Genomic DNA, 13,521 nt, shown 5'->3' on the forward strand with positions numbered 1-13,521 from the left:
GAGTTTAAATGAGAGATAGATGAGTTTAAATGAGAGAGAGAGAGAGAGAGAGAGAGAGAGAGAGAGATGAGTTTAAATGAGAGATAGATGAGTTTAAATGAGAGATAGATGAGTTTAAATGATAGATAGATGAGTTTAAATGAGAGATAGATGAGTTTAAATGAGAGATAGATGAGTTTAAATGAGAGAGAGAGAGAGAGAGAGAGAGAGATGAGTTTAAATGAGAGATAGATGAGTTTAAATGATAGATAGATGAGTTTAAATGAGAGATAGATGAGTTTAAATGAGAGATAGATGAGTTTAAATGAGAGATAGATGAGTTTAAATGAGAGATAGATGAGTTTAAATGATAGATAGATGAGTTTAAATGAGAGATAGATGAGTTTAAATGAGAGAGAGAGAGAGAGAGAGAGAGAGAGAGAGAGAGAGAGAGATGAGTTTAAATGAGAGATAGATGAGTTTAAATGAGAGATAGATGAGTTTAAATGATAGATAGATGAGTTTAAATGAGATATAGATGAGTTTAAATGATAGATAGATGAGTTTAAATGAGAGATAGATGAGTTTAAATGAGAGATAGATGAGTTTAAATGAGAGATAGATGAGTTTAAATGAGAGATAGATGAGTTTAAATGAGAGAGAGAGAGAGAGAGAGAGAGATGAGTTTAAATGAGAGATAGATGAGTTTAAATGAGAGATAGATGAGTTTAAATGATAGATAGATGAGTTTAAATGAGATATAGATGAGTTTAAATGATAGATAGATGAGTTTAAATGAGAGATAGATGAGTTTAAATGAGAGATAGATGAGATTAAATGAGAGATAGATGAGTTTAAATGAGAGATAGATGAGTTTAAATGAGAGAGAGAGAGAGAGAGAGAGAGAGAGAGAGAGAGAGAGAGATAGATAGATGAGTTTAAATGAGAGAGAGAGAGAGATGAGTTAAATGAGTCTCAGTAGTTTCTAGAATGTCAGTTTGAGTGAGTCTGAGCTTCAGTGTTTAGATTTGAAGTTTTGTCAGTTGGTCAGTTTGAAAATCTGAACATTCCGTCAATGAAAGTCAATGGGATTTTTCCGAGTTTTGGGAGTCATTTTTAGGAGAACCGTGAGTCGGATCAGTTAGAAAAGATATAGCATACCGAGTCAGAACAGTCTGAGAGTCTGAGCCGAGTTTGGAGTTTGAGGAGTTAAAGCTCTAGGAGGAGTTAGAGTTGCAAATTTTGACTAAGAAAAATAATAATAATAAGTTTATTAAGAATATCAGTAAGTTGGCTCTTCCAAGCCAACTTAATAATAATAATAAGTTTATTTAGTATATCAGTAAGTTGGCTCTTCCAAGCCAACTTAATAATAATAATAATAATAATAATAATAATAATAATAATAATAATAATAATGTAAAAAAAATGTTGGTTTAAATAACCTATTTGCCGTAAAATTTTGAGTTTATTGAAATAATTTTTTTGAGTTGATACAATGAAGGAAATTGGTTTAATAAATAGAAACTCAAAATATTATTGTATCTGAACCATGAAAATGTATTAATTTATGAAAAAAAACACAATTTGGCATGTTTCACTGCGTCATCACAAATAAAACAAACAATATTACCCAATACCAAATATTTTAATAATATTTGAATAAAGGTGGTTGATTCTCAAAAATGTTCATTGTATTAACTCAAAATTTTAAGGCAACCCCAGACAACATATTATATGTAGGCTATATATATATATATATATATATATATATATATATATATATATATATATATATATATATATATATATATATATATATATATATATATATATATATATATATATATATATATATATATATATATATATATATATATATATATATATATATATATCTTTTAAATAACAAATAATACACTCTGGTCCTAATTGGTCCTCATTTATGACCTACAAACAGAACAAATTCCATGGTATAATAAAAATCGATTATACCATTTTATTAAAAGTTTTTTATAGGCTAGCCCAAAGAAATTTACACTTTTTGCCTGTGTAAGGCTAATAGCCTAGATCCTTACTTCGTTGATTTGTTGTACATAAATCTCTTTAATATGTGATACAAATAAGTTGTTGTTTTCTATGGGCATGCGTGCAGTTCAAATATGAGATTTACTGCAACATATGCGACCTAATCTTGGCTCAGTGCTGAGAACAACATTACCCACAACCCTTTTCACCCTATCAGTGACGCGGCAGGCTTTTTTTCTCCGCTCATCTAGTCTCGAGCCACTACAATACAAAACACCACCGTGACCGTCTGTTTACAGTCTCTTTAGAAGCAGCGGGCGGACAACACCATTTTACAGGCATTATTTTTTTTTAAAATTTCAGTCCTTTGTTTTTCTTCCGAGCCCGAGACTGTCTGGGGTCAGAGCACATACAACGGCAGAACAAAAATATTTTGGTTTGAATTTTGAGAAGTCTCAGCACCTGCCTTTGTTAGCAAGTTAGCCTCGCGTGTTCCCCATCCATTATTTTCTTATTTATTTAATTTTCCCCCCATTTGTATTTAATAATTTATTCAGTCAACCAGCAGTTGTAGCTAAACCTGTGCTAACGGAGCAGCTCTTTGTTCGTGCCTCGGAAAAAACCACCAGCACCGCCGTGAGTAGCACATATCCACTAGAAAAATAAACAACGATGCTGTTGTTTTATAGAATAGCATTTATTTCTCTTCTTATTCTGACTTGTTTTCAGCAATGTTATATGTTTTGTTTTATTTTATGTGTAAATCGTTTGGTTATCATGTTGACTTTAATCCTAATAATAATTTTAGTACAGCAGTATATAGTTTTAATTTCATCATTAAGTATATCAATGCTCAGCTTATGTGTGTCTGTTTATTATATTGTTCCAGTCTATCCAGTATACTGGGATAATTTAGATATGTTTTGCTTTTCTAAAACCTAAGAATAAATGTCTGTAACTGAAGTAAGGTACATTTACATATAACTTAACGTTACTATTTATGAGAGCAAAGAGCTGTCATTTAGTTAATTGTATAGGCCTTTGTTATTTCTCTAGGTATTCTGTCAGATACATACTGATGTGATGTGACTTTTTGCCTCTTGTTTTTTACGTTAGCCACTAACTTCACAACTGTTCTTACTCGACATGTCCAAGAATAACCTAGTGCTCTAGAAATTCTTACATGTCAAGTCCAGTGAATGACAAGAAGCCCTAATTTTCATTTTGATGTGTTTGTGTAGACAATGGAGATTTATACTAATTGAGAAAGCTGTGCACTCCATATACTTTATGGGCAGAATTTGCATTGGCTTTTGTGGGCTTGTTACAGACATGTCATTGTTCTTTGCTGATGTATTTAAACACTCAGAGACATTTGCATAGGCAGACCGAGCATCTGGTCCGACCCAATGTGGCCTTTGTCCCATTCTCGTGCTGACGTCGGGATGTCAATCACCCTCCACCTCACCCCACCCCACCCTTTTGGTACCAGCCGGTGCTGTGCTACATCTGAATTATTTATTAGAACAATCAATGGATTAACATCCGTTAATACAACATTTACTGTCACTCCATTGTTTCTGCTGTCACATCCATGCATGGTGATGAAACGAGACGCTTACAGCTGTATAATAAAGTGTGCTGAAGTTTGGAAAATTACTTTTGTCAGGTGAATAGAGAGACTGTACAACATTTGAATATTTTATTTAAAGCCTGTCCAGTAAAAACGTGCATAGTACTATTTTAATGCGTTAACAATCATGGCTTATGATGCTTAAATGGCAAGTCCAGAATAATAATCATTAAAGGGATAGTTCACCCAAAATTTTTAAACGTTTCCTCTTCAAGCCATCCTAGGTGTACATGTCATTCTTCTTATAGACAAATAGCCTACAAACAGAGTTATATTAAATGTCCTGGCTCTTCCAAGCTTTATAATGGCAACCCGAAATGTTATGCCCTAAAAAGTATCCATCCATTATAAAAGTAATCAACGTTGCTCTGGGGTAATTTGTAAGAAAAATATCCATATTTAACATGTTATAAAGTAAAATATCTAGCTTCCGGCAAACCTCCTTCTGCATTCAACTTAAGGAAAAACTGTAGCTGCCGCAACGATGACGTCGGACGTAGCGTTAGTGTTTTGAACTGCGTGAGACTTTCTTTGTAAGCTGTATACGGAAGACTGTCCGCCGGAAACTAGATATTTTACTTTATAATGTTTTACATATGGATATTTGTCTTGCACAATTCCATCGATACACTTTAGAAGGCCTTTATTAACACCCTGAAGCCTTATGGATTTACTTTTGTAATGGATGCATGCAGTTTTTTTGGGCTTTAAATTTTGGACTGTTATTCACTCCCATTATAATGTTTTGGATTAGCCAGGACATTTTTATTTACTTATATAAAACTCTGATTCTATTTGTCCGAAAGAAGAATATCATATACATCTAGGATGACTTGAGGGTGAGTAAATCATGGGATAATTTTGGGTGAACCAACCCTTTAATGATGTATAATTGTGCATAATGTAAAATGCTGTATAATACATTTACAGGGACTTTTTTTTACATTTTGTTTTACATTTAAATGAATTGTTAGTGTAACAACATATTTGTTTAGATTCAAATTAAAATTAGTTTGAAATAAAAACACCTGAGTGAATTCAGGTTTGTGTGTTGTTAGATAAACTTCACCTTGGGCATCTTGGTTTGAGAACTTTGATGAGTGTTTTTGCAGTTATATTTCTGAACTTCCTGAATGCTGGCAATACGATGGTGTTGTTTTCTACTCTAATAGAGGTAAAGTTCCTTGTTTGTAGATGAGTTACCAGTAAGAAAGAATATTGTTCCTTCTGTTTTTGTTTTGCCTTGATAAATTACCAGGGACTCATTTCCAGTCATTTCACTGCTTTCCTTTAAAGAGCAAAGGTTACCACTTGACTCTTTGGGCTTTGTATTTTTTGCCGTACTGGTGATTTGAGTATCCTGTTTGCCTTTGCGTACATGTCACCTTATGTAATGTGTACATGTATTCCCTCAAGCATGGTAGCTGCACTGACTCTGCTGTAGTGTAAAATGATCTCAGTCTGTATCACTTTCAGTGTCTTGCGAGACTGTTGGTTCATTTTTAGTCACTGCATTAATTGCGAAAACTGTTCCTGTATCAGCAGCATTCTAATGCTGAGCTCTGGTCTGTTTGCAACAGATCAGATATCTGTGAAACTGTCTGATTCCTTTAAGCCGGAATTGATTCCTGAGCCAAGTCGTCATTCTCTATTAAAGATTACAACGTGCCGTTTAACACTTTATTTGTTGTTTTTCTTTGATCTTCTCTCAAAGTTGCCTTGCTGTCATTATGATACATTTTCTGTTTACTAAGCGTACATGTTTGGGAATCAATCTTGCAAGGCGATTTTTAGGAGGCTGTAGCACTGAAATAAAATGTCAGTAGTCAATGAAAATATACCTTCCCATGCTTGCCACTGAATTTATTTATTTATTTTTTAAATGAGAAACTCATCCAGTGTGTGGGTTTTACAAATCTTTGAAGGTGATAAACCCGTATGAAATTATGCAAGATGTCGCCCACTTTTTGACTGATGCACTGTACTTACATTCCAGTGATGTACATTTGTTTGAAGAAAGATCACGGTGCTTTTTTAGAAACTGTGCCAAACCTCCGCATTTAAATAAAACCCCCGAAGACCTTCAACCACATTAACGGATGACTGTGTTTGTTTAGTTAATTGGAATTGAGCTGATGCACCAGCATCATCTGGATCTATACACAACTGCCATTTGTTTCATCAGATGAATTATTTCTCACAAAACTTTTTAACAGTATAATGTTCAAAAGTTTGGGCTCTCTAAGTTTAAAATGTTTTTTTTTTGTTCAACAAGGATGAATTAAACTGATCAATTGACAGTAAGGAAGCCTTAGCAGATCTCAAATGGTTTTGAACGGTTTTGTGTGTACTAATAAACATAAAGCCATTATATTTCTTAGCCAGGGCACTTTGAGTTTATTCAAAGTTTTGATGATGACGTATATTGTGGAAACTAGGTCAGACATTGGGCACCTCAGAGGAAAAGGATGCAGGAAGAACTACCTCTCTTTCTCACATGCTTGGCTACTTCAACCTTTTGAGTTTGTTTGTATTTGCACAGCACATGAAGACTGCGTGAGCAAATTTATGCATATTGTATTTAGAGTTCTCTTTACATTCCTGGTGTTTTGTTTAATTCCTTTTTCTGTAAAGGAGGTGACAGTAAAGACTTTTAAATTGTTACTAAAAAAGCCTTTTTGAGCATAAGAGACTTCTTTCGAAAACTTTTCAACAGTTGTCAAGGTGACAGAGATTCAGAGAAGTGACTGTATGTATTTTAATATGTAGTATGAGCTCTGCTCACATGTATCTGTTCAACTCCATTTAAAATTCCGGTACCTGATGTATATAAAACCTGATTCTGATATGTCCTGCCGACTCTCGCTTTCTGTGCGTTCAGCTAAATTCTGAGCGGTGTGTGAAAGATGAGACTGGTCATGTGACCTGAAGGACACACACCAACCCCCATCACAGGCCTCTGTTCCCCTCAACTTCCTTTGGGAAGAGCCAGAGCTGATCACTGTGGGCTTTAAATGAGTTATTGTCATGGAGACTGAGGGGTCAGCCTCTGCCAGTTAAAGCTGTAACCGGCAGAACGATGAGCTCTGCCATACAGGGTATCTGGTGCTTGCGTCACTGGCAGTATCCTTTCAAACTGCTGCGAATCTTAAAACCAGCTGACTGGCATTTAAATTAGTGCTAGCATATGGACTGCTATGAAGAATGACTTGTTTCCTGTTCAGACAGCCATATCTAAAGAGCAAACCCTAGTTTACTGTATCATTGGGATCATTTGACAGTTTGTAGGAAGAGTGAATTGTGCTCTCCATAAGTGGTTCTTTGGATGTGTGTTTGGAAGGCTAGCCTTTGTTTCAGATGTGCACACATCCCCTCAAGTGCATGCATGGAGACTTAATACCATGTGTTTCTCTGCGGTTTAATGTACATATGTGTTTGTGTCTGCATGGCTAGTTCATTGTCACAGTCCAGTCTGTTTGTTTCTCTCTGGTTTCAGTGCTCATGTCATTGAATAATTAAAAAGCTCCTGAAATTGAAGCTCAACCACTCCTCTCTCCTGTCCTCCCTCCATCTGTCTGTTCTGTTTTCGTTTAAGAAAGGTAGCCGTTTCACCGTGTCGCGTTCAGCTTGAGTGTTGTTCGTAACCGTTTCTTGTTCCTAGATGATTATCTTTAGTTTTATATTGCTTTATCTCCCTCTCTTTTTCTCTTTCTTTTTTTTGTAACCGTGATTTCATATTACAAGTTCGAAGTGTGCAAAGTTTATATTTAGATTCCAGTGAAAGTTACTACTCTGACTTGTTATATCTGTTTTTAGACATGTAGATTGCCACAGAAAAAATAGGACACTCACTTGCTCACACTAAGTGCATTTATGTTCACTATAAAGTTTAATTTCTATATGGTAGTTAAAGCAATGATTAACTTTTTTTTTAAAACAATTTAATTGAAATCTGATTCAACTTTACTGATCATGTAAGACACTACATAAGAGATACAATTGCAGTGGTCAAAGAACTTTCAATCTTGTGCATATTTACATAGGAAAAATAATGGATAAGTGCAGACATACAGGTAAAAATCATAAAGGTTTGGAGCTCAACTGTCACATAATGGAAAGCACAGGATTATTCGATATCAAAGGGAGCGAAGGATGCATTTATGTTGCCTTCAAAAATCGATCAGATGATGGTCGAGAGGCATCTTAGACCTGCCTTGATGCCTTCTTAGTTCTTACCTTGGAATTTTTCAGTTTTCGGACGCAGCTGATATGTTCCTGTGTTAAAAAGCTAGACCAAAATAAATAAATGAATAAACCCCATCAAATTTCGTACAGTCAACTACTTAACCAATGTGACCCATCTCCTAATTCATAAATGTTATATCTCTGAGAGGTCAGAAGGGAGTCAGAGTTGTTATTTTGCATCTTTTAATGATAATTTGAGTTTATTTTTTCTCAATACAATTGCCTTTCCCAATTACGTTGTGGGCCCTATTTCACTTTTTGGAGCAATTGTTTTTAGTCACTCTGCATAAGAATTTGTCACATCTCAGATGTTAAATATATAAATGATGTATTTTGCCTGAGATGCCTGAGAACCCTTTAAACTACTCAATTTTTTGCTGCATGGTATGTTTGTGTGTTCCTGTGTGTGTATGGGAGGGTGGGGCATTGCAGAGGTCTCTTCCTTTGTGGTGTAATCGGTACCAGATGGAGCGGTGGGTGTGTGTGTTAATGCACGCCCCTCCTTTTCCTCACCTCTCAAATAAATAGAAAAACACATTCAAAGAAATCTTCGCGAGCTGGCTGGTGAAACTGTGGTCGTATTCTTGGTGACAGACCTAATTGCCTCACCTGACCCATGTACATCTTACACACTCAATAAGTTTGTTGGTAAGCTTGATGCTGAGTGCTTGTTTTCTTCTGATCCTATATTAAGCAAACACACAGACTGAGCAGAGACTTTATTAACAGGGTTTAAGTCAGATTCCATGCGCTCTTTGTTCCTTAAAGAAAGCTTTAAGCCAATTAGGCTGTTAGCTCAGTGCTGGGTGAATGGCCTTGGTGAGGTAATGTGTGTGTGAGGGATCCAAACGGTACTCTAACCAGCCTTGTGGAGTGTGTGTTAGAATATGATCAGGTTAGTTCTGTTTTCACCTTGGAAATACTTATTCAGCACTGACTGTTGATTAGTCACTTTCCCAGACATCAGGGTTGCTAATACATTGATTTTAGTCTGCTAATTTTAGTTCAAATTCTTTAAACGTGTATAACCTACAAAAGGAGCACACAAAAAAGTGCCCTCTTGCATTTCCAAAGTGTGTATGTAGGGTCAGCCGTTGTCCCTTGCCCTAGAAAAAAACATTCTGTTTTAGACGTTTCACAGCAGCATGTAGGAAACGTTTGATGTTTCTCTCGCTGCTTCAAAGGCCTGTTGTTCCTAGCTAAAAAATTTCTCAAGCTTTGATTTTTGTTTTTCAGCAAGTCTCAGGTGACTTAAGGCCACTCTTTGCCGACGCGTACGTGTCTGTCTGGTATTTAAAAGGACAGTTTCAACCTAAAACTGAAATTCTGTCACTTTCCAACCCTTAATGACTTTTCTTCTGTGGAACATAAAAAAATATATTTTGGGAAATGTTATTTTTTCAGTGGTAACCAAAACTGATTGGTTACTAACATTCTTCAAAATGTTGTCTTTTGTCTTTCGCAGAAGAAAGCTAGCCATTCAGGATTGAAATGACTTGAGGGTGAGTAAATGATGACAGAAATGACTTTTTTGGGTTAACTGTTCCTGTAAAATGCTTTGGCTTCATATGTAGGACTGTTGTGCATTTATGGTGTTTCTTGTGCATGCATGCAGGCTCTTGGATATCTGATTCATCTCACCATATCTCTTTTTCACCATCTGTGCTTTCAACTTTAGCTCAAATTTACCATAGTGATTATGCTGTTTGTCTGTCTTGGTCAACAGTATTGTATTGATTCAAATAGTTTTCAGTGTCGAGTTAGGGAAAGTTAATGATGTGGTAAGGTCTGGTGTTCCTGCCCAGGTGGAGGTCACCTGCTTCCTTTCAGCAGTTTTACTGTGATCAAACCACGTGCAGTCCAGTTTCTCATTAGTGGTGGAATGTTTTTGTAATGTGTTCATTAGGATCCTTTAGTCAGTCTGTGTAGTACCTTCATGGATTTTGTGACATGTTCAGTGTGTTGGGATTGTCCTCAGAGACATTTGGACTCTTCCAAAACCAACATACTGCTGTTCCAGAAGTTATGTTTGCAACCTTTTTTTTAGCCAATTCGAAAGGCATCATCACATGTATCCATTGCAGAAAAGACAATCCCAGAATGCACTGCAATAAGCTCAGTGAAAACATTAGAAGCTGTGTCTTATTTCGGAGGAAGCATCCACCTCCATTTTTTCATACTCTTCATCAGGGGTGTCCAATCCTGTTCCTGGAGGGCCGCTGTCCTGCAGAGTTTAGCTCCAACCCCAATTAAACACACCTGTACCAGCTAATCAAGGTCTTATTATGCATACTAGATAGAAACTTTCAGACAGGTCTGTTGAGGCAAATTGGAGCTAAACTCTGCAGGACAGTGGCCCTCCAGGACTGACTTTGGACACCCCTGCTCTACAATATAATTTTTGGATGCTTAAAATCTCCTGTAGGGTTTAAAATAATTGTTTTATTTACACAAAAAAAATGTCACCCAGACTGGAAGTTTCCTTTGACACAGTTGTGTACAAATCCAGACAGCTTTAATTCGTCTGTGGTCGGCCATGCATACGGGTGTTCAGCGGGTGGTTTTCACTCGTCTGCTCTCTCTGCTGTGAAGCAGCTGCACACCCAACATGCTCCACATCAAACTCCCATCGCCCACATGTGGCGCTTATGTATCCCACAGACCAGATGCCCATGCTGGATGCAGATGTGTCTCTCCCCTCTGGTTCCTAACTTCTAATTTTTTCAACTACCTTCTATACTCTTGGATCTATTTTAAACCACAGATGCCACCGATACGTCTCCCTAATTTCTCTGTGGGAATGGTTTAAGCTTCCATATCCTACCCTCTCATGAAAGGAGTTTTCTTCACTGTTACGCTATAATTCAGACCTCCCCTGACAGCAAAGTGACTACAACCTAAGATTGTGATTCAGCTGGAGTCTTAAAATTCTCATTTTAATCACAGAAGTGCCCCCCCAAAAGCTCTCAAAAAGGGAGACTCCTACAGAAAGGCGGTTTCTTTCCTTTGAATCTATTTTTTTTTTTGCACATGGGAAATTCCATTTCTTTCTCTTTTGAATGTGTAAAAGTGACTTATTGATTGCTAAGATTTTGATATAGAGTCTTGTTCTATTTGCTCTGTTTAATGCAAATAAAGTAATCTCATATGTGGATTCTAATGAGCTTAATTCTGCATATTGTGTGTGTTTGCTTGTATGTGTCTGAATGAATGGGAGTTGTCTGTGCACTTAAGTGGCTTCAGGCTGTGTAGCCAAACACACACATCTCTAAAGCTTGACAAGTTTTGCAGACAATAGCATATCAGTGTTCCTAAACGGTGTAACATTTTAAGAGAGGAATGAAAACGGCCGCTCATCACGTGTTTACAGTTCAAACGGTTCTGGGTTCTGTTCTGGGATCAGGGGCTCATATCATATTCCTCATGGTCTGAAACCATGTTCTGTGTGAAAGATGAAGGGTTTTGTTCACAGATGTACACTGTGACTGAGTTTTATATTCAGACAATCAACATGAAGTCAAAATCGATTCTTATTTATAATTCTTATTTATAATGGAATATTTTAGTGTTTATTATTGATTTATCCATGCACAGATGCCCACCATACTTTTTTATTTAATAATGCCTCTCCTCCAGCAACCTGTTACTTACATGAGATTGCAGCAGTTAGCAAGCGGCAATAATCAAATTAATACCTGATGAATAAATTTTTTTTCTCACTCGAAACCATAAACCATTGCAATTTCCAGTTCATGCTTTAAAGTAAAATGTTTATCAGTGCTGTTTTGTGGTTAGCATACATTCTCCAATACTTTGAGTCATGGTCATATCCTGCTTTCACGATGTCCTGATCTGATTTTCTCATCATTATTTCTTATCTTCTAACCACTATCCCACTAAAAGTAAAATACAAAAATGACTCAAATTAAAACTAAAATAAGAAATAGATTAGATGGATGTTACAAACGCCCATGAAAATAATACAATTCTTTCCTTAAACTGGAAAAGATGTGACTGTAATACTCTTGCAAGTTGATTAGGAACTAGCTAGATTTTACGTTTTGTGAGTGGGGGTGCAACTGCCAACCTCATCACTGCTATGCTATGGTGTTCTGTGTGAGGGTTCATAAGGTGTTTTTTTTTTGCTAGGGTGTTCTGTGTCATTGCTGACGTCTTAAAGTCAAAGTTGCTTACCAGTTGTAAGTCATAAGGTTAATCACTTTAAAAAGTAACAGTACAGCACACCTCTCCTGAAACCACATTGGCAATTTGATTTCTCATTCATGTCTATAGAACAAACGATGAAAAACTTAAATGGGTTTGTCTTTGGCAACTAACCAAAATAAATAAGTTTGTTGAAATACTAAAATGACTCAAATTAAAACTGAAATAAAAAAATAGAAATATAGAAGAGCACATAATTTGAAAGCTTCTTGAAAATATTAACAAATACTATAGTTGTGGATGTGTCTAGTCGATCTTAAGGATCGGTATTGGGACTGATTTCATTTTTTTTTTTATATATATATATAAGCGGTCTTAACTATCCTAAGCTCAATCCTTTATTTAATGTGAGCTGTCACGCAGGTGTTGTGCACTAGATAGCGTAATATGCACCTTCAAATGGGTTTGCCAACCGCCATTAAAAGTTAAAAAAGCAGCTCAGTGTGAGTGCTTGAATGAGGTCTGTTCTATAGTGTCTCACACACGTTCGAGCTTCTGTGTTTAGCATATCTGATGCGCACTTTTCTAGCGAATCACTCAGAAGTAATTTATTTACTGTTTGTTTTTATCTGCCATCAGACAGACTGTCTGAGACATCATTGCCGTAAAGCGTTGATATATGGGTTGCGTATTGGAGCCTGCTCACTGTTTTCTGAAAATCACTTTTATAGCTTTAACAGAGATTCATTATATAGACATGAGACATGCAGTCTTATTTTACATTTGATTATTCAATTACCTGAACAGTTTTAGGCTTACCTGAAAAGCTGTTTATTTCATTTGTATTTTTGTTCTATTGTATTTATCTATGTCTCTAATTGTATTTTCTATATGCAGATTCACTCCCCTACAAAATCAACCCAATCATTCTAGAATTATAATTTTTTTCCATATAGAGCTCTTCAATCCATTTGTTTAAACTATTTTGACCTTGCAAGATATAGCAGAAGAACAGAATGTCAGTGTTCAGACCTACTATAAATGTAATTACTGTAGTATATTACAGTACTGTTATTATTCTGTAGTACCCCTTTTTTACATTTAAGCGCCTTCCCCTGAGAAACACTCTGCACAGCGCTGTATGAATTGGATTGATTTTAATAACTTTAATGTACTTGGCACCCAGCACTAGGAAAATACAAGTATCAGATCGGGACTCTATATCGGCAGATGCTCAATATTTAATTACTCTGATCGGGGACATCCCTTACTATAGTAGTATACTACGATGGACTGGCTTTTCCCTGCCTTTGGCATAGTATACTGGCATAGGCTCCAGTTCTATGACCCTTCAGAAGAAATATAAGGAAGTAAGAGATATATTTTGTAGTATAGGAATAATACTAAAACAAAACTGTAAAATGTAATACTTTGAGTTAGGGTTAAGTATGAGCAATTTTAATAGTGAAGCT

The 13,521-nt window shown here is 36.0% G+C and overlaps 1 protein-coding gene across 2 annotated transcripts in view; it reads left to right on the forward strand.

The window, feature by feature from the left end:
• Positions 1–2,235: 2,235 nt before the first annotated feature.
• The window catches only part of peli1b (pellino E3 ubiquitin protein ligase 1b), a 34,228-nt gene continuing 22,942 nt past the window's right edge, over positions 2,236–13,521 (forward strand). The window contains exons 1-2 of one of the 2 annotated variants that reach the window (XM_067455527.1): positions 2,236–2,643; positions 9,351–9,387. The gene's annotated coding sequence lies outside the window, so the exon portion shown is untranslated. The remainder of the gene's footprint in view (positions 2,644–9,350; positions 9,388–13,521) is intronic. The other variant, XM_067455526.1, reaches the window with a different exon arrangement.

This window comes from Pseudorasbora parva, chromosome 10, assembly GCF_024679245.1.
Source record: "Pseudorasbora parva isolate DD20220531a chromosome 10, ASM2467924v1, whole genome shotgun sequence".
Taxonomy (NCBI): Eukaryota; Metazoa; Chordata; class Actinopteri; order Cypriniformes; family Gobionidae; genus Pseudorasbora; species Pseudorasbora parva.